This window comes from Armigeres subalbatus, chromosome 1 (genome assembly GCF_024139115.2).
Source record: "Armigeres subalbatus isolate Guangzhou_Male chromosome 1, GZ_Asu_2, whole genome shotgun sequence".
NCBI lineage: Eukaryota > Metazoa > Arthropoda > Insecta > Diptera > Culicidae > Armigeres > Armigeres subalbatus.
Genome location: NC_085139.1, coordinates 274,791,649 through 274,813,933, shown reverse-complemented (window position 1 = coordinate 274,813,933; position 22,285 = coordinate 274,791,649). Strand labels below are relative to the sequence as shown.

The window sequence follows — 22,285 nt, the reverse complement described above, 5'->3', positions numbered from 1 at the left end:
GTCGTTTGGCCGAGCGGATCGTTTGGTCGGAAGCAGCGTACGGCCTTGGTGATCGTCTGGTGGAGGGGGTCACTGTGAGTGGGGAGATCAGCGAAGTGAGAGGTGAGGGGTACTTGGAGAGGCGTCTCGCTTTTCCCTTCGCACATAGTGAGATGTCATTAAAACGTCACTTCTCACAACGCACTTGTTCTCGCAGTGAAAGGTGGAAACTGAGAAGTAAGACATCTCATTCATCAGTTCCTACCGAAGTAAAAGGTGAGGGTCTTCTTCTTCTTTCTTTTCCCAGTGGCATGACAAGCGTTCGTTTGGACCAAGCGGCGGTTTTGGCCAAGTGGCCTGTTCGGCCAAACGGAATACGTGATTTAACGTGTTTCATCAATCATTGCGCGATCGGTTGTGTTTTCGAAGTTCGAAATTCTTGGTTCTGTTTGTGCAGGTGAGAAAATTGCTTTAACATAACTTCGTACAAATTCTTTAGTCGCCTACCGCGACTTCCCATAGATTACCTTCTCATTTAAACAATTATTCATTTCCCGTGACTCCTCAGTCGATTGTAGCAATGAGCACTACAAGACTACTTAGGGTTCTTTCTAAAATTACGTAACGCGAAATTTGGTGATTTTGGACCCCCACCCTCCCCCTCGTAACACTTTTTGTATGGAAGGTTTAATTTTTTTTGTATGGATCGTAACGCTCGGCTTGACCCCCTCAGCATTACGTAATTTGTGAAAGGACCCTTACAAACGACCATCAAAGCCGTCTCCCGCTGACACGTGTCAACGTCAGATCCTCCAAACCGTTGTCCAAACCACCTTCCACGGTCACGCGTTACAGTAACTTTTGTTCAACATGTATAATGCTTGGACAGGATTTTGTCCGGAAGTTCCTCCAGGACATCGTCTGGAAGTTTCTCGAGGATGTCGTCCGGAAGTTCTTCCAGGATTGAGTCCGGAAGTTTGTATATGATGTCGTTCGGAGCTTCCTCCAGGATTTCGTCCAAAAGTTCCTTCAGGATTTCCTCCGGAAGTTCCTCCAGGATTTCGACCAGAAGTTCCTCCAGGATTTTGTCCGGAAGTTCCTCCAGCATCTCGTGTGGAAGTTCCTCCAGGATGTCGTCCGGAAGTTCCTCCAGGATTTCGTCCGGAAGTTCCTTCCAGTACTTCGTCTGAAAATTCTTCCAGGATTTCGCCCGGAAGTTTCTCCAAGATTTCGTCCGAAAGTTCCTCCAGGATGTCGTCCAGAAGTTCCTCCACGATTTCGTACGGAAGTTCCTCCAGGATATCGTCCGAAGGATCCCTAGGATTTCGTCCGGAACTTCATCCAGGATATCCTCCGGAAGTTTCTCAAGGATTTCATCCGGAAGTTTCTCCAGGATGTCGTCCGGAAGTACCTGCAAGATTTCGTCTGGAAAATTCCCTAGCATTTCTTTCGAAAGTTCCTCCAGGATTTTGTTCGCAAGTCCCTTCAGGATTTCGTCCGAAAGTTCCTCCAGGATGTCGTCCGGAACTTTCTGCAGGATTTCGTCAGGAATTTTCTACAGGATTTCGTCCGGAAGTTCATTCAGGATTTCGTCCAGAAGCTCTTTCAGGATTTTGTTCGGAAGTTCCTCCAGGATTTTGTCCGAAAGTTCCTTCAGGATTTCATCCGGACGTTCCTCCACCCTGGCAGCACCAATTTGGTTGCAGCAACTCAAATGTAACTGAATTCGGCTGTATAGGGGCTACAGTAACTTTTGTACAACATGTATGCTGCTCGGGCAGGATTTTATCCGGAAGTTCCTCCAGGACTTCGTCTGGAAGTTTCTCCAGAATTTCGTCCGGAAATTCTTCCACGATTTAGTCCGGAAATTTCTATAGGATTTCGTTCGGAAGTTCCTCCAGGATGTCGTCCGGAAGTACCTTCAAGATCAAGATTTCGTCTGGAAAATTCACCTGCATTTCTTTCGAAAGTTGCTCCAGCATTTCGTCCGCAACTTCCTCCAGGATTTCATCCGAAAGTTCCTTCAGGATTTCGTTCAGAAGTTCCGTCCGAAAGTTCCTCCAGCATTTCGTGTGAAAGTTCTTCCAGGATGTCGTCTGGAAGTTCCTCCACGATTGCGTCCGGAAGATTCTCCAGGATTTCGTTTGAAAGTTGCTCTAGGGTTTCGTCATAAAGTCCCTCAAGATTTCGTCGAAAAGTTCATCCAGGAGTTTCTCCGGAAGTTTCTCCAGGATTTTGTCCGAAAGTTCCTCCAGGATGTCGGCCGGAAGCTCTTCCAGGATTTCGTCTGGAAAATTCCTTCATTACAATTTTTTTCCGAGAATTTCTCCAGAGACATATCTTCAAATTATTTAGATATTAACGGATATTCCTGTCAACCGGTGGATTCGCATAAGCGTCTTTGCTTATGGAACCACCCATCCATTTTTGGCCCTTCATACAGGAGTCTGATGAAATTCAAACAATAATATAAACAGGATCAAATCATTTGTCAGATATGACCAGTGCTACTGGCAGTTGCCTTGCTACAATAGATGGTAGTATCATCATCATCATCATTACCGGATATTCCTGTCAACCGGTTTTTGATCAAGATATTTTTCCTAAAATTCTCCCTGAAGGTCCTCTAGAAATTCCGCCAAGAACGCTTCATAAATAACCTCAAAAATCTCCAGAAATGTCCACTGAACTTCTTTCGAATCTCACATAGAATTTCTAACGCAACTTCCACCCACCCCCGGGAACTCTTCCGGAAATATCTCTGGGAGTTTTTCTAGGTATACTTAAGGACATAGTTGGAAGAGTAACACAATGGCAGTCAATATGGCACCGGAGCTTCCACGAGTCAACCCCACACCTCCCGCACTCCTCTCCCACCAACATTCGAATGCATCGAACAAAAGTATAATATTCAAATTACTAACCTGTTCGCAGCATATTTATTCACTTCCCGTGATAATGAACATGTTTCTTCAAACAGTCCTATCTATTTCGGCTCGAATTATATTATAAATCAGCAGTTTCGTGCCAATTTAATAGCCGTTCGCGATCTGGTGGGGTTATTACTGCACTTCATTTCTTCTCAAAGGGCATTGAAAAAATCAAATTCTTACTCACTTCTCCGCACATGAGCAGCCCGAAATGTAGATAGAATGCAAATTAAACATCACTTTTTGAAATCAGTCACTCGTTTGAACCGAAAACTTAATATAAACTGCTATTTTTGCCCGAAAAAAAAAACGATTAAAAACTGACCACGGAGCCCCAAAAATTGTTAATGGACAAAACAGATGAAATTGTCCTTAAACAATTGAAAAATGCTCCTTAAAAAAACTGATCATTTTTTCTTAAATGATTGAACAAATTTCCTTGAAATATATAAAATGCTCCGTAAACATTTGAAAAGTGTACCGTAGAAACGAAAAAAATATACCGTAAACAATTGAAAATGCTCCTTAGAAAAACAAAGATTTGCTATTTAACTAATGATAATTGCGCAGTATATTGATATAAGAGTTATTGTGAAATAGTTGAAAAAGTACCTTGAATTTGGCTCTCATAAAGTAGAAAAAAAGAAGGAGTAAACCAATAAAAAATGCTCCTTAACCTGAGAAAATGCTCCTTAAACTAAAAACAGTGCTCCGTAAAAAAAATGAAATGCTCCATAAACTTATACAAAATGTAATCTTAGCCTACAAGCAATTCAAAGCATTGTTAAAGAAATTTTACCTTTCCGTGATCTTTGTTTTTCTTGTATTTTGCATTTTCAATTGTTTACGGTACATTTTTTTCGTTTCTACGGTACACTTTTCAAATGTTTACGGAGCATTTTATATATTTCAAGGTAATTTGTTCAATAAATTAAGGAAAAATGATCAGCATTTTTAAGGAGCATTTTTCAATTGTTTAAGGATAATCATGATTGTTTCATGATGCATTTACCATTTTCCCAATGTAAACACCGGCAGCGGCAGCAGCAAACTAATAATTAGGGTGGTTCAAAAAATGATTTTGCTCCGCCGCGCTCAGTCGATTATGATTCATAGGGTAAAGTGCCCAATAGTGGACCCCCAACCAATAGTGGACCCTCCAGCCATTTTTTCATTATTACAGCACAATGGAAACATTTTGCTATGAAATTCCATCGGGAGAACCTACCTTACAGTCCTATAATTTGATTACATGCATTGAAAATGCTATGGAAAGTAAAATTAGATGATTTTTTACAATTCTATAAAAAATAAACACGAGAGTGTCCATTACAGGAATATTTAGGGGGGTCCATAATAGGGAAGAAGAACGTCCCGAAACGGAACATGAAAATCAAATGAAGTGTCGACTATAGGGAAGCAATTTCCTATTATGGACCCCAGGGGGTCTAATATAGAGCGAATTCAGTCCGACTTTAAAATGTTATTTTCGAAAAATAACGTCGAGTATTTGAGTGTTTTATGTATGTATCGTGAAGAGGAGATGCAGAGCTTGATATTAGATATCACGCAAAATTAATATTTTGAAAATTTCCACTCATTAAGCCCGGAAGTGCAAAATTTCGCTACTAGGGGGTCCACTATTGGGCATTTTACCCTAATTTGGGTGTCATCCGATGGTTTGGGTTGGTTTGAATAGAGGCTTACCGTGCACAGGTCGTTTCAGGTTTGTATGACAGTTGATATGGCGAGGTTGAATTCATCATTATTTTGATTGTGGCACTCCGTCATTGGGCGATGGCGAGGGGGGAGACCATATAACTGGATGAAATATTCAAGAGCTTTAATTCCATAGACAATGGACATTGAATGGTAGTTCCAATAGTTGGGAGTCAATTTTAATGAAGGTTGCGAAGCTTTAGCATGATAATTAGTTTTCTCAGAAGGCATCAGTGAAACGTGTAATTCAACAAAATAGCCAGTACTTGTTTGTTATATCAATCGCACCAGGGGCATATACTTCATACAAAAAATGTGATATTGGGGTGTGGGGTATAAAATGCAATTTTTTGCGTTACATAATCAATGGATCTTTCCTGCGGTGCGGTTTCCGGTCAGTGAAGTCTCTAGAATTTTGCTTTCAGCTATGTGGGTTCTCTTTTCGCCAGCGTTTGGAGGGGAGGCGCTGTAGCCTGTGTAATGAAAGGTTTAGTTTCTCATACTAGTTTTCATACAAACTTGAACCGGCTAGTGTTCAACCAGTTTTTGTTCAAATCGTTTTTTGGAGTATGGTGCGGAATAGATTGAGCGTGGTGGAGTTGGGTTGTTTTTTGAACCACCCTACTAAAAATTTTTGTTTTTTTTTATAAATACAACACCAATACTACTACAGTATATGACAGTTTTTATTGTACCAATACTTTCAAAGCTTTGTTTTGGTACTCAACCCACCTTCACCTTAAGGAAACTCAATTGCGAATTCCTCCAGAAATTAATCCGGAAATTCCTCCAAGTATTTTCCAAAATATTCCTTCAAGAAACCTTAGGAGAATAGATTTGGAATTCTTCAGAAATTCTTCTGATATGCATTTGAAAATTCCTCAGGAAATTTTATATTTGATGTTCTCTTGGCAATCCTCACAGAAATGGTACTTCCACCCAAATTTCACCCCTGGAAATTATTTCCCAAATAGTCCTGCCTTCTCTTCCTCGAATGTCTCCAGGAGTTTCCGCGGAAATTACTTCTACAAATTCATCCATAGATTCTCCAATAAATTGTTTTGGAAATTTGTTTTGACATTCCCCCCGAAATTCCTTAAGGTGTACTCCAAATCATCCTCCAGGAACTGCTCCGGTTTATTCCTCTAGACGGAGTTCACGATGGATTTTTGTGGGATTATTCTAAAGAGTCCTTGAAAGATTTCTCGAATCAAGTCCGTCGATTGGATTTCTTCAAGAAGTTTCTGTAGAAATTGACGAAGAAATTTATGGTTTAAATACCTTTAAAATTTATAAACTTTAGGATAAATTCATGGTGAAATTTCCAGAAAAAAGTCTGATTAATTTCTCAAATGACTTCCTGAATTTATTCTCAAAAAAAAATCTGAAAGAGTTGAAGAAAATTTTGTGATAAAATTGAAAAGGAAATCCTGATTGAATAGGTGTACAATTTTTTGGATGAATTCTTGAAATAATTCCCGAAAAACAATGAACTTCTTAGGCTTCCTCTCATTTCCTGATTTGAAATCAAATTAAACTTGAGATTGACAGGTGACGAATCACCTAGTCATACAAATCGCAGGTGCTTTCCAATAAGACCGATAAGTATCTGTCGAAACTATTCGATAATTGTCAAAAGTATTTTTCATGTGTGAGCCCGACGTGTACCGCATTTCAAACAATTCGATTAATCTTTGGTCAGAATAATCTCTAAAATCCTCAATTTTCAAGAACGCGTTTTATTTTTACGGTATTTGAACCGACGTAAAAAAAACCTAGCGTGTTTCAGTTTTACATTGGCTGAAAAAAATGTGATTCGGCTCTGTACCGTACAAGAGGGTACTTGCGCCTACCAAAACAAGCTTGTTGCCAAATTGCGAAATTTTAATATGAAATATTGCATAAGCTTTCATTTGAGGCTAAACAAAAATAGGACATTTCCCTAATAGATGGTTGATTCAGTTTCAGTGCTTTCCAGGTCGCTCGTTCGCCAGTCTCCCTACACACCGGCCGCAAATACATCTTCCTCGATTACACACAGCCAGCGAGTGCAGTGTCTAACCCGGACGGAGCCGACGTTCTCCTCCAGGTTCTTTGCTAAACATCACTTTTGCTGGTCTCTCTTCCGGCATACGCACTACATGTCCAGCCCACTGTAATCTGTCATATTTTATCGTCCTGCAGATGTTCGCATTTGTGTACACTTGGCGCAACTCGTGATTCAGACGTCTGCGCCTTTCACAATTTTCCACCACGCCACCAAGTATTGAGCGCAGTATTTTCCAGTATAGTCTGCACTTACGATTGCTAGTATCGTTTAATTCCAAGGTTTGCTCAGGGGGTGCATTTTGGTAGTTGTTCCCTCATAACCTTTGCCATTGCTGACGAACGTATCTCGCGACAAGCTTTCATCAGAACGCGAACACAATATGACAAGCAGCATTTCCGGGAATGATGCTATTTTATTAACCAAGGTCCGATGCTTCAGTATTTCCATTAAAGCAGAAACTACGGCAGCACAAAGTCGTTATTTTCTCACGATGTACATTATGCAAAATAACAAGATGGAAAGTTTAGCAACAAACTTTTCCTTTCTTTTTATTGTTGGAAAATTTTTCGGATCTTTATCATTATCATCTCCGACAAAAACAGAGCAATGACGTAGGCTCTCTTTCGTCGCTTGGGTATTTTGCATGCACGTCGATGAAATATTGATGAATAAATTATTTGTTCATTTAAATAAATTATTTGTGAAGTACGTCGAAGGTCGCCAAAGCTGCAACAACGGCCCCACGACAACCGTGCCCCGCATTGCAACGTATCGCGGACCTACCTACACTATACAGAGCAGCTACACTATACATACCAAGTACCCCAACGATTTGATTCATGGAAAAAAACGCGGAGTACGCGTAGGAATTAGAAGGGCAATAATTCACCGTGAACACAACATGGTTTAATTTGCCTTTGCACAATAGTCACCATGATATCTACAGAGTAGAAGAAAAGCATTCTAATTCAATTTCTGTAAATCATGTACCAGAAACCAAACCCAAAACAAGGTGATTAATCCATGAATTACGAATTATAAACAAGTTAAAGTATTATTCTGAGCTCACATGGTTCTCCAGTTGGCTTTGCGACCAAAGGCGTAGGATTGCCAATCCGGAGATGGTGAGTTCAATTTTCGGTCCGGCACAGGATGTTTTCAGAATTATGGTCCTCGGATTTACGCACGCCCCCCTAGTGTCAAGGATCATACGAAGCTTATTTTGCACATATTGGTGCTTTAGATGGTGGATTTCAGCACATCTCTACCAGACTGGCATCTTCTTCTTCTTATTGGCATTACATCCCCACACTGGGACAGAGCTGCCTCGCAGCTTAGTGTTCATTAAGCACTTCCACAGTTATTAGCTGCGAGGTTTCTAAGCCAGGTTAGCATTTTTGCATTCGTATATCATGAGGCTAACACGATGATGCTTTCATGCCTAGGGAAGTCGAAACAATTTCCAATCCGAAAATTGCCTAGACCGGCACCGGGAATCGAACCCAGCCACCCTCAGCATGGTCTTGCTTTGTGGCCGCGCGTCTTACCGCACGGCTAAGGAGGGCCCCCAGACTGTCTACAGTATTCAATTCCGGGCGGATGATTTGTTTGTAGACTTTTTGACTTTTTGGAGTAAAATATTTCTGTACACGACCTTAGTAGCTCCACATATTGATTATTGTTCTTCTGTGCTATTTTCAGCCAGTGATATGAATTTAATTATATTACAAAGATTACAGAACAAGTTCATGCGATTCATTCTTAATTGCAGTGGATACCTATGCCTCTATTTAATGCATGTTAGAAACCTTGCAATGCAAAGGTTCTCTGTGAATGAACGAATAATAATCTTTTGCCAGAGTACTTGACCAACATAATAATTCGAAGACAGAACATACATACACATAGAACCCGACAAATAGATGATTCACGTGTTGTGCCGTTTACTATATAATCAGCAGCCTAGCGCTATTAAAGATATCAGAACTATCTCCGAATATAAAAGAAATTGCTCAATAAGGATTATAAATATTATTTATTTATTATCAGACTAAGGCCGGAGTGGCCTGCACATAAAAGACTTTTCCATTCAGCTAGGACCATGGCTGCACTTTGCCAACCACGCAGTCTGCGGAGGGTCCGCAAATCGTCCTCCACCTGATCGATCCACCTTGCCCGCTGTGCACCTCGCCTTCTTGTTCCCGTCGGATCGTTGTCGAGAAACATTTTCACCGGATTACTGTCCGACATTCTGGCTACGTGCCCGGCCCACCGCAGTCTTCCGGTGTGAACGATGGATGGTTCTCCCAACAGCTGATGCAACTCGTGGTTCATTCGCCTCCTCCACGTACCGTCCGCCATCTGCACCCCACCATAGATGGTACGCAACACTTTCCTTTCAAAAACTCCCAGTGCGCGTTGGTCCTCCACAAGCATCGTCCAGGTCTCGTGTCCGTAGAGAACTACCGGTCTTATAAGCGTTTTGTAGATAGTCAGTTTGGTACGGCGGCGAACTCTATTCGATCGGAGCGTCTTACGGAGTCCAAAGTACGTACGATTTCCAGCCACTATGCGCCTCCGAATTTCTCTGCTGGTATCGATATCGGCGGTCACCAGTGAGCCCAATTCTTCAACCACCTCGATTTCATCACCACCAATAGAAACTCGTGGTGGGTGCCTTACATTGACCTCTCTTGAGCCTCTTCCTATCATGTACTTCGTTTTCGACGTGTTGATGACTAGTCCAATCCGTTTAGCTTCGCTTTTCAGTCTGATGTAGGCTTCCTCCATCCTCTCAAAGCTACGTGCCATGATATCAATGTCGTCGGCGAAACCAAATAACTGGACGGACTTCGTGAAAATCGTACCACTCGTGTCAATCCCTGCCCTTCGTATTACTCCCTCCAAAGCAATGTTGAATAGCAAACACGAAAGACCATCACCTTGCCGTCACGCGTTTCGAAGGGACTCGAGAATGCCCCTAAAACTCTAACTACGCACATCACCCGATTCATCGTCGGCTTGATCAACCGTATCAGTTTATCCGGAAATCCGTTTTCGTGCATTAACTGCCATAGCTGGTCCCGATCGATTGTATCATATGCGGCTTTGAAGTCGATAAATAGATGATGTTTGGGCACGTTGTATTCGCAGCATTTCTGCAATACCTGACGTATGGCGAACACGTGGTCTGTGGTAGAGCGTTCACCCATAAATCCCGTCTGGTACTGCCCCACGAACTCTCTTGCAATTGGTGTTAGTCGGCGGCATAAAATTTGGGAGAGTACCTTGTAGGCGGCGTTCAGCAATGTGATTGCGCGGTAGTTGCTACAATCCAGCTTATCGCCCTTTTTGTAGATGGGGCACACGACACCTTCCATCGACTCCTGCGACAGAGCCTCATCCTCCCAAACCTTGGTAATTACCTAGTGCAGCGCTCTAGCCACCGGCTACCGTGTTTAAACAGCTCTCCTGGTAGTTGGTCAACTTCAGGGGCCTTGTTGTTTTTCAGCCGGCCGATCTCCTCCTGGATTTCCTGGAGATTCGGAGCCGGAAGTCGCATGACCTGCGCGCGTGCTCCTAGGTTAATTACCATACCGCCACCGTTGTCTGCCATATCGCCTTTCAGGTGCCCTTCGTAGTGCTGCCGCCACCTTTGAATCACCTCACGCTCGTTTGTAAGAAGGTTCCCATTTATGTCCTTACACATATCGGGCTGTGGCGCGTGGCCCTTACGTGAACGGTTCAACTTCTCATAGAACTTTCGTGCGTTATTAGCGCGGTACAGTTCCTCCGTCTCTTCACGGTCTCGATCTTCTTGCTGGCGCTTTTTCCTCCGGAAAATCGAGTTTTGTCTGTTCCGCGCCCGTTTGTATCGTGCCTCGTTCGCCCTCGTGCGGTGTTGCAGCAATCTCGCCCATGCTGCATTCTTCTCCTCAACTAACTGCTCACATTCGCCGTCATACCAGTCGTTTCTCTGATCCGGAGCCACCGTGCCTAGTGCAGCGGTTGCGGTGCTTCCAATGGCGGATCGGATATCTCTCCAGCCATCTTCAAGAGATGCTGCGCCTAGCTGTTCTGCTACTACGTATAAAATCCATTACGTGAGGCTGCGTAGTCCTACATCACCTTTGTATTCAACCCGATTGGGCTGCACCTTTAAGTTTATATCAATTATCAATAATAAATACTTAATATCAGTATTTTCATATTAAAACAAAAAAGCGTTGACTCATCCTTGATCGAATGATTTTAAAAATTGGAAATCCATCGAGAAACGGCTGAAAAATCAAAGTCTATCATATTTCTCCGATTTTCGCAATCGTAAAGTGTACCCCAATAAAGAAAAGACAGACGTAGTCCTACGTCGAAAAAACCGCGATAAGTATAACAAATACATAGGGGGAAAGACAGCTTTGGCAGGTTTTGTTCTATTATTGGCAGGGGGTTTTTGTCGACCAAATTTTATGAAATTTGGCCACAATATTCTTTGATATGCAAAGAATGTTTAGGCCAAATTTGAGCCTAGTCAGTCATAAAAAACCCCCTGCCAATAATAGAACAAAACCTGCCAAAGCCGTCATACCCCCTATCATGCGATAATGATAATAATTACTTTTATCTCTTTCATTATCTATCTCATAACCTCCATAGCATCCAAAAGACACTGGTTCTTGAAACTTGCAGCCTTGTAAGAAGGTTCCTCACCACCACAATTAATTTTTGTTTGTCTTTATTAGCGAGACTTTAAACACAATTAATACATCCGGTGCAAACGCTTATTATATGATTTTAAGTCAACCAACCAGCGTATGGAATCCACAGAGTATAATCCTCTTTGGCATTCAGATTGCCCGGGGTAGGTAAAAATTCCCAACGTTTTTGCCTAGGAAGTGTCAATACCCAACTAGCAGTGGTTTTATAACGGTCTTGAAAACCATATTTGGTGATAACACAATGTGGTGTGGTATTCAGTAATTTTTAATCGATTTTCTCGCAACAAGTTGCATTTGCATATAAACAATAAAGACGGATCCATAAAAAAATGAAAAACTATCCATAATTAACATCTAAATGTTCCATAAAACGCTACCATAAATCCATAAAATAGTTCAGGTGATTCCATAAAGAATAATTTTTCGATCCATAACTAAGCAAAACAGTAGCAAATAATAGGAAAATATGTTCCATTAACATTGGCAAGAAAAACAATACAATTCTTGCTATTTTCCCACGAACGTATGACAAATGATCCACAAATCTTTGGAAAATGATCCATAAAAAACTATATTTTGATCCATAAAACTACAAGTTGCGCATATTCTATCCGCACATTTATCCAGAATTTTAGTCATATGATCCATAATTCTGGCCATTTGATCCATAACTTTGTTCAAATGATCCATTTTATTTATTTATTTGGTATCTGGTATTCATGTCATACAAATGATACATAGTTTTGGTGATATGATCCATAAATTTGGCTAAATGAACCATAAATTTTAATAAATGTGTGGATCAATTAATATTAATATTATCAAAATTATGGATCATATGATCAAAATTATGGATAATATTACTGAAATTATGGATCATCATCAAGATGGAAATTGCGCAAATTTGAAATTTTATGGATCAAAATATAGTTTTTATGGATCATTTTCCATGGATCATAAAATTATTCTTTATGGACTCTGCCGAACTATTTTAAGGATTTATGGTAGCTTTCTATGGAACATTCAGATGTTATTTACGGATCGTTTTTGCACATTGAACGGAACGGTGCAAAGGAAGGGCTGCCGGGGGATAACCCCTAGTTGATAACGAACGGTCATTGCGTTCGACAGTTATGTCGCTTTCACTGGTCGGCGGTTTACTCCAAATTTTGACGGTAGAACAATAATTTTGATCTATTCTATAAAATTGGAATAGACCGCGACCGGTGAAAATGGGCATATGAAGAAATGGTATATCGAGCCATGCAAGGTTACAAGATCTAATGTGAATATTTCGACGTATGGTAGGCAACTATCTTTTGGCATCACCCTAATGCGAAGTCAAACGATCGTATCGAGAAAAGCAGCATCACCGTTAGGTGGATTAATCTGGGTTTTTCGGGACTCATAAAACGCTTATCCATTGTATACGAATAAGCTTAATAAAATACCAACTTTTGAATTTAATTATTTAATTATAAAAAAAAAACCTCCAACGCGTGTCAGTTGAAGAAAATATTAATACGGCTATCTAAAACGATTCACTAGCTGATTTACCACCGGCTTAAAATTTTTGAATTAACATATTAATGGTAAAGTTATTACAATTAACGAACATTAATGGTAAAGTAATTAATGTTTCATTCATATAGTGCTTTTCATGTCAACAGAGCAGGAGATTCTATTTACTCCACAAGGTAAACATAATATTATGCTCGAATGCAATTTTACTAACAAAAAAAACTTTTATTTCAAAACAGCTGAATCCATACCCGGACATGTATGGATTGACGGGAACGGATGTTGATCGATCGCCGAATGCAGAATTGATGGTTGCCCAGCCGGACAAACATCGATGCCGTCAGTATGCTTTTCCTGACAACTCACCAAAGTTTTTTTTTTTTGACGTAGGACTACATCTGTGTTTTCTATATTGGGGTACACTTTACGATTGCGAAAATCGGGGACCGTCACGAAAATATGATAGACTTTAAACTTTAATATCTAAGCCGTTTCTCGATGGATTTTCAATTTTTTTGGACCATTCGATCAAGGATGAGTCAACGCTTCTTTGTTTTTATATGAAAATACTGAATTTAAACTATTTATTATCGAAAATTGATAAAAAGTTTAGAAATAGGTCATCCAACCAATCACGCACATGCATCACTAGCACAGACATCAAAAATCAATCACTTGCGGGTTTGGATCTAATCCTCAGTTTGAACAAGATTTTACGCAGAGCAGACGCATCAAAGCGATCGCAGCGGAGCGGACACAGCATCATGGAGGCGCTAATGACATTTTCAAAGGAAATCCATCGCATTGGTGGTGGTGCTCGATGTGTTGCTGCAGATCATTCAACCTCAACGAACCAGAATTTCATATGAAGAAAAGGTTGACCATAAAAATAGCACTGTGGCGATCCCGCACATCCAGTGCCGATGCTGAAAATTTATTACAAATTGTGGTGTCAGTTAGTTGGAAAGGAACATTGGGAAAAGAAAATTGGTTCTTCTCAGGACCAACATTTTACGAAAAGAAAGAGTTAATTGCGAAAATGGACTGTTTCGGTGGCATCGGGTTTGGCGTGGTAGTTTGGTTGCTGTTAGTGATTCCATCCATTCAAATTCACTACATCATCTCCCTCCGACGCGCTATCAAATTCGCTATTTACGATTGAGTTTTGCACTTTGAAGAAAGTTTATTTCGGATAGTCGGATCAACCTTCTTTTGTATAAAATCAATGAAGACGCCACCTCAGTGGAAACTTTCTACAGCAACCACCCATCGGTGAACGTCGCTCGGACAGACAGATGGCAAGAGATAATAATTGGTAATATGGAGAAACTTCGTCTTGAGTGAAATTTCTGCTGTTATTCCTCGTAACAATACACATCTAAGATAAACTACATCTCATAACCAAATTCAGAATCGAGAAAATTTCATAGGATTCTTAGAATTTGTCATGCGTATCACGTATGTCACCGACCCTAGTTCAATTCCATAAAATCGCATTCCTTGCGGCATGCCGTATATAATTCTAGACTCCATAATCCAGCGACTCATCAAGTCGATTTTTACTGTCTTATGCACTTCGTTTTGGAAGTGTCGTTTTACAAGTCATCGCTTTATGGATTTGTTCCCAGAGGCAAGCTGTTCCCCATGCTACCGTCGCACGCTAATTATGACGGTGTGATTTATATAATGACTTCAGGTACCTCCAAATGGGAGCTCAAGTTAAGTTAAGAATTTGAATTAATAAACAGTCTAATTTGAACGTTCGACGAGTGTGTAACGTTTTAAAAGATATCACCCGCCGAACAGTTAACCTGTTACATGGCGACCAGTGAACAAGTGGCCGAATCCGGCAAATAATGAAGTGATAAAGACTGGTGAGCCGGCAGGAACCGTCACCCTGCCGGCTGAAGAAAATGTACATAGTTGGTGGCTAAAATGGATTTAAATGATGCCCGGTATGTCCCCAATTGCGGTTATCACACCATTGTGTGAAATTTAGTTCTCGGGTCGAGATTTGCTGACGCAGGACACACAGAATACACAAGTGCATTTGCTACATAATATGTTGGAAAAATGACGTTATATGTTGGACAAAACTTATTTTCAAAGCTAATGGAAATTTGAACGTTAAAAAAAAAAAAAAAAAAAAAAAAAAAAAAAAACATGTTTTCCTTCTCGGGCTATATTTTACATTTTCACAAATAGAGGTGAACTCACAGTACTTTCATTTTGAACGTTTAGCTTTGCTACTACGATGTAAAACGTTAAGATTTTTCCCCAGTGTTATTAATTTTTAATAAAATATACCTAAAACAAAAATGTCTTATAAATAATAATATATAAAGAAAATATAAAATTCCAAAATCAAGATTTGCAACATACTAATTTTTCAAATATTTCTATATTACTAAAAAAAAGTAAGATTTAAATTCAACATAATAATTATATTATAATGAACTCATAAACAAAAGCAAAATTAACAATTGAAAAACTCAATTCAAAAACTAAGCTATTTATAATTTGTCAACAATAACAAATAAATAACCAAACTTTTAAAAATCATTAATAACAACCTCGAATAATGAAAATTTGAATATAAAATGTAGAAATATAAAATACGATATTTCTAAAATAAAACTAAACAAAATACAAATAAAATGGCTAAAAACTTTATAATGTCAACTACAAAAAAAAAAACACATAAATAATAATAATAACAAATTACAAAGTAAGCTCAAACATATTTATTTCATTTTATTATTTATTACGTAATTACTGAGCGAAAAAGGCTTAAAATCCCAGAATTTCGTTAAAAAACCAATACATTTCATTATTTATTTACTCAACCCTGGGCGAAAAGGCTTAAAATCCCCAGAAGGTTGTTAGAATTAGGAAACAAAATCATAACATTCTCCTTAGCTATGGGAAAGGCTTAAAATCCATAGCAAAGGAATGCCTGGAGTGCTAAAAGTGATAGAAAAAAGGGTTTGCAGGCCTGCACCCACGTATTTATTTATTATTGAATTTTAAAATATTGCCCCAGATGCCCGGATTAAAAGTATACCGGATGCCCGGAAGAAGAAATGGCCAAGCTCTGGTGCTTGTTGCCTAAATTAATTTGAAAAGCGACCAGATAAGTCTGCGCACGCTTTTTTTTTATTACGGATGCCTGCCTCAATGAAGAGCAGAAGGACGTCATAGAATATAGGAAAAATTGTTTATCAGCTATAATAATTTTGTCATGGATAGCGACTACGTTGAAGAAAAAAAAATCAAGGATGTTCAAATATATATATTTAATACTTTATTGATTTTGGATCTGTCCTTAATTATATGATTTTTTCTTCTATGCAACATTAATTTTTCTACTATATATTTCGTAATACGTAACGAATTATACAGAAGAAATAAAACCGCTTAAAGCGGTTTTGCTAAATTAACAAAATTCATATTGAGACCTTTTCGCTTAAATTGATTAAATTACAGTTCCATTTCTTAAAAACAAAGAAAATGTTATTCATTGCAACGTTCAAACTGAAGCCTGATCAACTTCATGTGTACGAAGCAGTTACAAATGAAAAGCATTTCTCTTACCTAAACTCAGTTTTTGTATATTAAAACGTAGATTTCACAAAATTATCGGTTCGTTAGAGAAAACTAAAGGTATTTGAATGAATGTCTACCGATCTTCAGTAAATAATCCAAAGCATATTGGACAACATTATTATTATTTGTATAACACTACTTCAACTGCAATTTAATTATTTAAAAATATATATAGAGTTTTTAGTGGAATGTACACTGAAAAGTGGAGATTATTATTGCACACCTTTCAGATTGATATTTTAAAAATTAAAATGATAGCATATTCTTAAATACTAATGAAACTTATTCTTTATTTTGAATCACACGAAATTGAGAATGCAATTCACCCATTATCAGATAGAATTATGGAAAAGCAACCACCAACAAAATATCATAACAAACATATTGCCATTGCCATTGTACCATGTAGAAATCATTCTTTTCGAAGGAGGATGAGCAAAATGTAAGAAAGAAAAATTTACTGAAGACAGGATTATAATCATTGTAATTTGTGAGAGGTATTTGAAGTCAAAATTAAAAATGATCTTCAATCATTTTTCAGTAAAGGGTAATTGGTGTAGCATGCGTATCACGTATGTCACCGACCCTAATTCAATTCCATAAAATCGCATTCCTTGCGGCATGCCGTATATAATTCTAGACTCCATAATCCAGCGACTCATCAAGTCGATGCCTTTTTACAATATTATGCACTTCGTTTTGGAAGTGTCGTTTTACAAGTCATCGCTTTATGGTTGTTCCCAGGGCAAGCTGTTCCCATGCTACCGTCGCACGCTAATTATGACGGTGTGATTATATAATGACTTCAGGTACCTCCAAATGGGAGCTCAAGTTAAGTTAAGAATTTGAATTCATAAACAGTCTAATTTGAACGTTCGACGAGTGTGTAACGTTTTAAAAGATATCACCCGCCGAACAGTTAACCTGTTACAGTCCGTTGTCTGCGAAATCCCGATCGAAATAGCTCGCGCGCGCCGAAAAGCAGCTTTCTTATATCTAATGAACTAATTCCATTAGACCCGCCCCTTCATTAATCGTTATGAGTGCACATTATATTTACACCCATATCAGATCATAAAGGGGCGGGGCTAACGGGCTTAATTTATTAAATACAAGAAAGCTGCTGTTCAGTGCGCGCGAGCCATTTTGATCGGGATTTCACAGAGAGCGGTTCGACATTCAATGCAGCGGAGCGGACACAGCAGCACGGAGTGGATGGAAATGTTGAAAATTTATTTCAACTTTTGGAGGCTTAGCGAAAAATCATCAAGTGGCGGTCGGACAGTTGCAACGCAAGGTGTCGGCAAGTGATTGCTGCAGTTAGTTATTGGACATAAGGCGCATTGGGAAAAGAAAATTAGTTCTTCTCAGGACCAACATTTTATGAAAAGAAAGAGTTAATTGCGAAAATGGACTGTTTCGGTGGCATCGGGTTTGGCGTGGTAGCTTGGTTGCTGTTAGTGATCCCATCCATTCAAATTTATTGCATCATCTCCCTCCGACGCGCTATCAAATTCGCTATTTACAATTGAGTTTTGCACTTTGAAGAAAGTTTATTTCGGATAGTCGGATCAACCTTCTTTTGAATAAAATCAATGAAGACGCCACCTCTTAGGAAACTTTCTACAGCAACCACCCATCGGTGAACGTCGCTCGGACAGACAGATGCCAAGAGATAATGTTTGGTAATATGAAGAAACTTCGTCTTGATTCAAATTTATGTTGTTACTCTTCACAACAATACACATCTTAGATAACCAACAGCTTTTAACCAAATTCAGAATCTCGCGAGAAAATTTCATAAGATTCTTAGAATTTGTCATTCTCCGAATGGTCCGTTGTCTACTGCGGAATCCCGATCAAAATGGCTCGCGCGCGTCGAAAAGCAGCTTTCTTATATCTTATGAAGTAATTCCATTAGCCCCGCCCCTTCATTTATCGTTATTAGTGCACATTTTATTTAGACCCATATTAGATCACAAAGGGGCGGGGCTAACGGGCTTAATTTATTAAATACAAAAAAGCTGCTATTCGGCACACGCGAGCCGTTTTGATCGGGATTCGGTTCGACATTCGATGCAGCGGAGCGGACACAGCAGCACGAAGGCGGTCGGACAATTTCAACGCAAGGTACTGTCAAGCGTTTGGATGCAGTTAGTTATTGGACGCATTGGGAAAAGAAAATTGGTTCTTCTCAGGATCAGTATTTTATGGAAAAAAAGAATTAATTGCGAAAATGGATAGTTTCGGCGGCATCGGGTTTTGCGTGATAGCTTGGTTGCTGTTAGTGATTCCACCCGTTCAAATTAATTGCATCATCTCCCTCCGCCACGCTATCAAATTTGCTAGTTACGATTGAGTGTGTTGAGGGTGTTGTGATGTTGCGCCTCTTATGCTACCCGTGCTGTAACTCGTTATCTGGATACATCCGGTTATTGGTGCCAAGTGGTGAAAAGGGCAATCTTATTTGTAACTTTTATATGCAACGTTTGGTCTTCGCCCGCGATGTAAGCGTTCGAGGCAAAGTAAGGATTGTGATGTCCCCGACTGAAAGCCAGTCGAGTGGCTTCAGCGGCCAATGAGTCATGTTAATTCCACGGTAAGAGACTCAAAGTCCATCCAACTGGGAACAACTATTCGACTTCTTGATTCAGTTGGCCTCCGAACAGTTTGCTCAATGTTAATAAAACGACGCAAATTATTATGGCAAATACTATCAATTTCGAATAGCTACGTAGTCCTACGTCACCTTTGCGTACAACCCGATTGGGCTGCACCTTTGAGTTTTTTTTTTAATCTTTATTAAAGTGATTTTTAAGATGGTACAAAGTTCATCACTAACTCACCAAAGTGTTAACAATACAAAATTCTGTGAAACAGTCAATATGCCAAAATAGATAATAAGTATTTAAATTTTACAACAATGACAAAGAAAATGGAAATTGTTAAGTGACAAAAAAAGACAATAATTAATCCAATCTAATCTAATCGAGCACAAACGCAGCCAGTACAAAGAAAGCATCCTGGAAAATCATTGAGTCATCACGCCCAATAATTTTTCTTGCCAAATGACATAAACGTCAAAGCGGTCAGGCCCACTGCGTTGTGTTTGCCGCAGAGATGGTTCTTCGAGATGTATCGTGTTGAAGCAGTCACTTCAACATGATGCATATCACGAATCTACAGGGGTTGAAGGATGCGTGGACATACCGTACCATACGCACCGCGTTCTTTTTAAATTCTTATTTTGGTAGTTATATATAAATATGTAGTGAAATGAATAACAAGATGATAAAAAAATTATATCAAATTTTATATATATATATATATATATTTGTAGAATAAAACATCAACTAGGAGCCATGTACTCGGGATGTACATCTTTAGTAGAAGAAGCTGGAAATTGTGAAGATTTTAATTATTATTTAGAATGTTATGAGTATCAGATAGCTGGATAGATTATGAGATCAGTTATGTGCCAGGACATCGTCTGCATGAAGGTTACATGACAGGTTGTGAAGCTTTCCTTCCTGGGATGTTTTGTAGTGTGCTATGAAAATTTTAAACCATGAAAATATGAAGGTACAAAATACAATAATATAAATATATAAAAGCACGAAAATAAGAAAACTTTATAATATGTAAATAAGAAACATAAAAATATGATGTAATAAACGTATAAAACTTGCTGTATGAAAATAAAAAAAAAATGAAAACATGAAACTAAAAAAATGAAGATACAAAAATATGACTACATAAAAACATAAAAGCCTGAGAATCAGGGTTTGCAGAACCGCTCTCAATAGATAACGAACAACGATAAAAGAGAGGCAAAAACTGTTCCGAATCATAACAAGCCATGATAACAAGTTTATTAAACTTGTCGGATAGGCAGCCCCCACAGAAAAATAGTGATTCTCACTTTATTTTCGCTCATTTCATGTTGGTTACTGCACAGCTGTGTATAACAAGTTGAAATGCATCATCAGAGCCAGTGCTCCCCGTATTTGGAGCTTTGTAAAAGAAAGTTATCATGGGGTATAGCCTCCCGAATCAGTTCTCTATCATGACAGCTTGCGAGAAAAGTTTCTCACGGTATGCTACATATCGTATTTGTATACAGAGATGATAAGTGAGAGACTTGTTAATTCTCTTTAGGAGTCAATCCCTGCTGAGAATATGAAAATATTGAAAATCTGAAAACATAAAAAGTGATACAAAAGTATAAAATTATTAAAATAAGACAATATGAAGATCTGAAAATAAGATAATATAAAAATATGAAAACACAAAAATATATAACATGAAAATATGAAAGTATATAAATTTAAATAATGAAAATTAAAAAATACGAAAATATTTATTAGCATTAGCATTGTTACGGTGTAATTCGTAGATTGGACACTAGTGATACTCATGTTTTACTTTTAAGATCCTTATCTAGAATACTATCAGAAATCAAGAAGGGGAGTGGTCCTTGCTCCCAGTCTTAAACAAAAATAACAAAATCATGAGGATTACTACTCCTGGCCACGCCCATCTTCACCGTAACTAGGGAGAGGAAAAATGTGTTGATGTAGTACTTACTTAACGAGAGGCCACCGACTTAGCGACACCCTCATAAGTACCACGGAGTTGGATAATGAGGAAGGTATTCGTTGGGTCAGGATTTGCCTGTAGCTGGCAATGTAACCGTGGTAGATCTTATTCCGTAGCACACCACGTAAAGGTGTCTACCCAGCGTTACGGGTCATTTAAAAATACGAAAACATGAAAATATAGAAATATGTAAATATGCAAATTAAATTATAAAAACATGAAAGTATAAAGATATGAGAAAGATAAGAAGTTTAAAATATAAAAATTGAATATTAGAAATTATAACAATCAGGAGGGGGTTCCGTAGCGTAGTTAGCTACACGTTCGCCTTACAAGCGAATGGTCATGGGTTCGATTCCCAGCATAATAAAACATAAAAGTATAAAATTGGAAAAATATAAAATACGTAATTGAAAAAATATGAAATTATAAAAATATTGAAATTTGAAAAAATTAAAATGTGATAAATAAATGTAATGAAATATTAAAAATAAATATAATACGAATATATGTAAACACGAAAGCATGTCATAGCTGCTGTATATCTCGTTGACTGGAAACTAGTGATGCTCATGTTTCCTTTGAAATCTCTGTCCAGATTGCTATCAGAAATCAAGGTGGGTATAGTCCTTAACTTCAATCTACGACAAAAATCACAAATGCATTAGAATTACTATTCCTGGCCACGCTCATCTGTATCGTTGCTAGGGAGAGAAGGAATAAGTACCACGGAGTTGGATATTGGGAAGGTATTCATTGGGTCAGGATGTGCCTGTAGCTGGCAATGTGGCCACGGTAGAATTCACCCCGTAACACACCACGAAGAGGTACGGATGTGACAAAAAAAAAGACAATAATTAAAACTAAAATATGGAAAACAAATTAGAAGACAATTTTAAACGAAAAGTATGGATTGAAATTAAAAATTTGAAGGCAAAAATTCAAAACATAGAAATTGCTTTTTAAATAAAAATAAATAAAATAAATGGTGAAGATGTTGTATGTCAAATATAATAATCAAAAAAATCAATTATGTGCAAAAATGTTGATTAAGTAGATGTAGCTTCAGAAAATGTGTATCTGTTTATCAAATATTGAAAATAAATTTTGGAGCCAACATTGAGTTTTGCGTTTTGCTGCAAACGATTCAGTCCCAATGATATTCG

General features: G+C 38.6%; 1 protein-coding gene across 1 annotated transcript in view; it reads left to right on the top strand.

Moving 5' to 3' along the window:
* The window catches only part of LOC134214542 (uncharacterized), a 301,878-nt gene extending 280,397 nt beyond the window's left edge, over positions 1-21,481 (top strand). Inside the window, exon 5 of the mRNA XM_062693903.1 lies at positions 19,861-21,481. The gene's annotated coding sequence lies outside the window, so the exon portion shown is untranslated. The remainder of the gene's footprint in view (positions 1-19,860) is intronic.
* Positions 21,482-22,285: the final 804 nt, after the last annotated feature.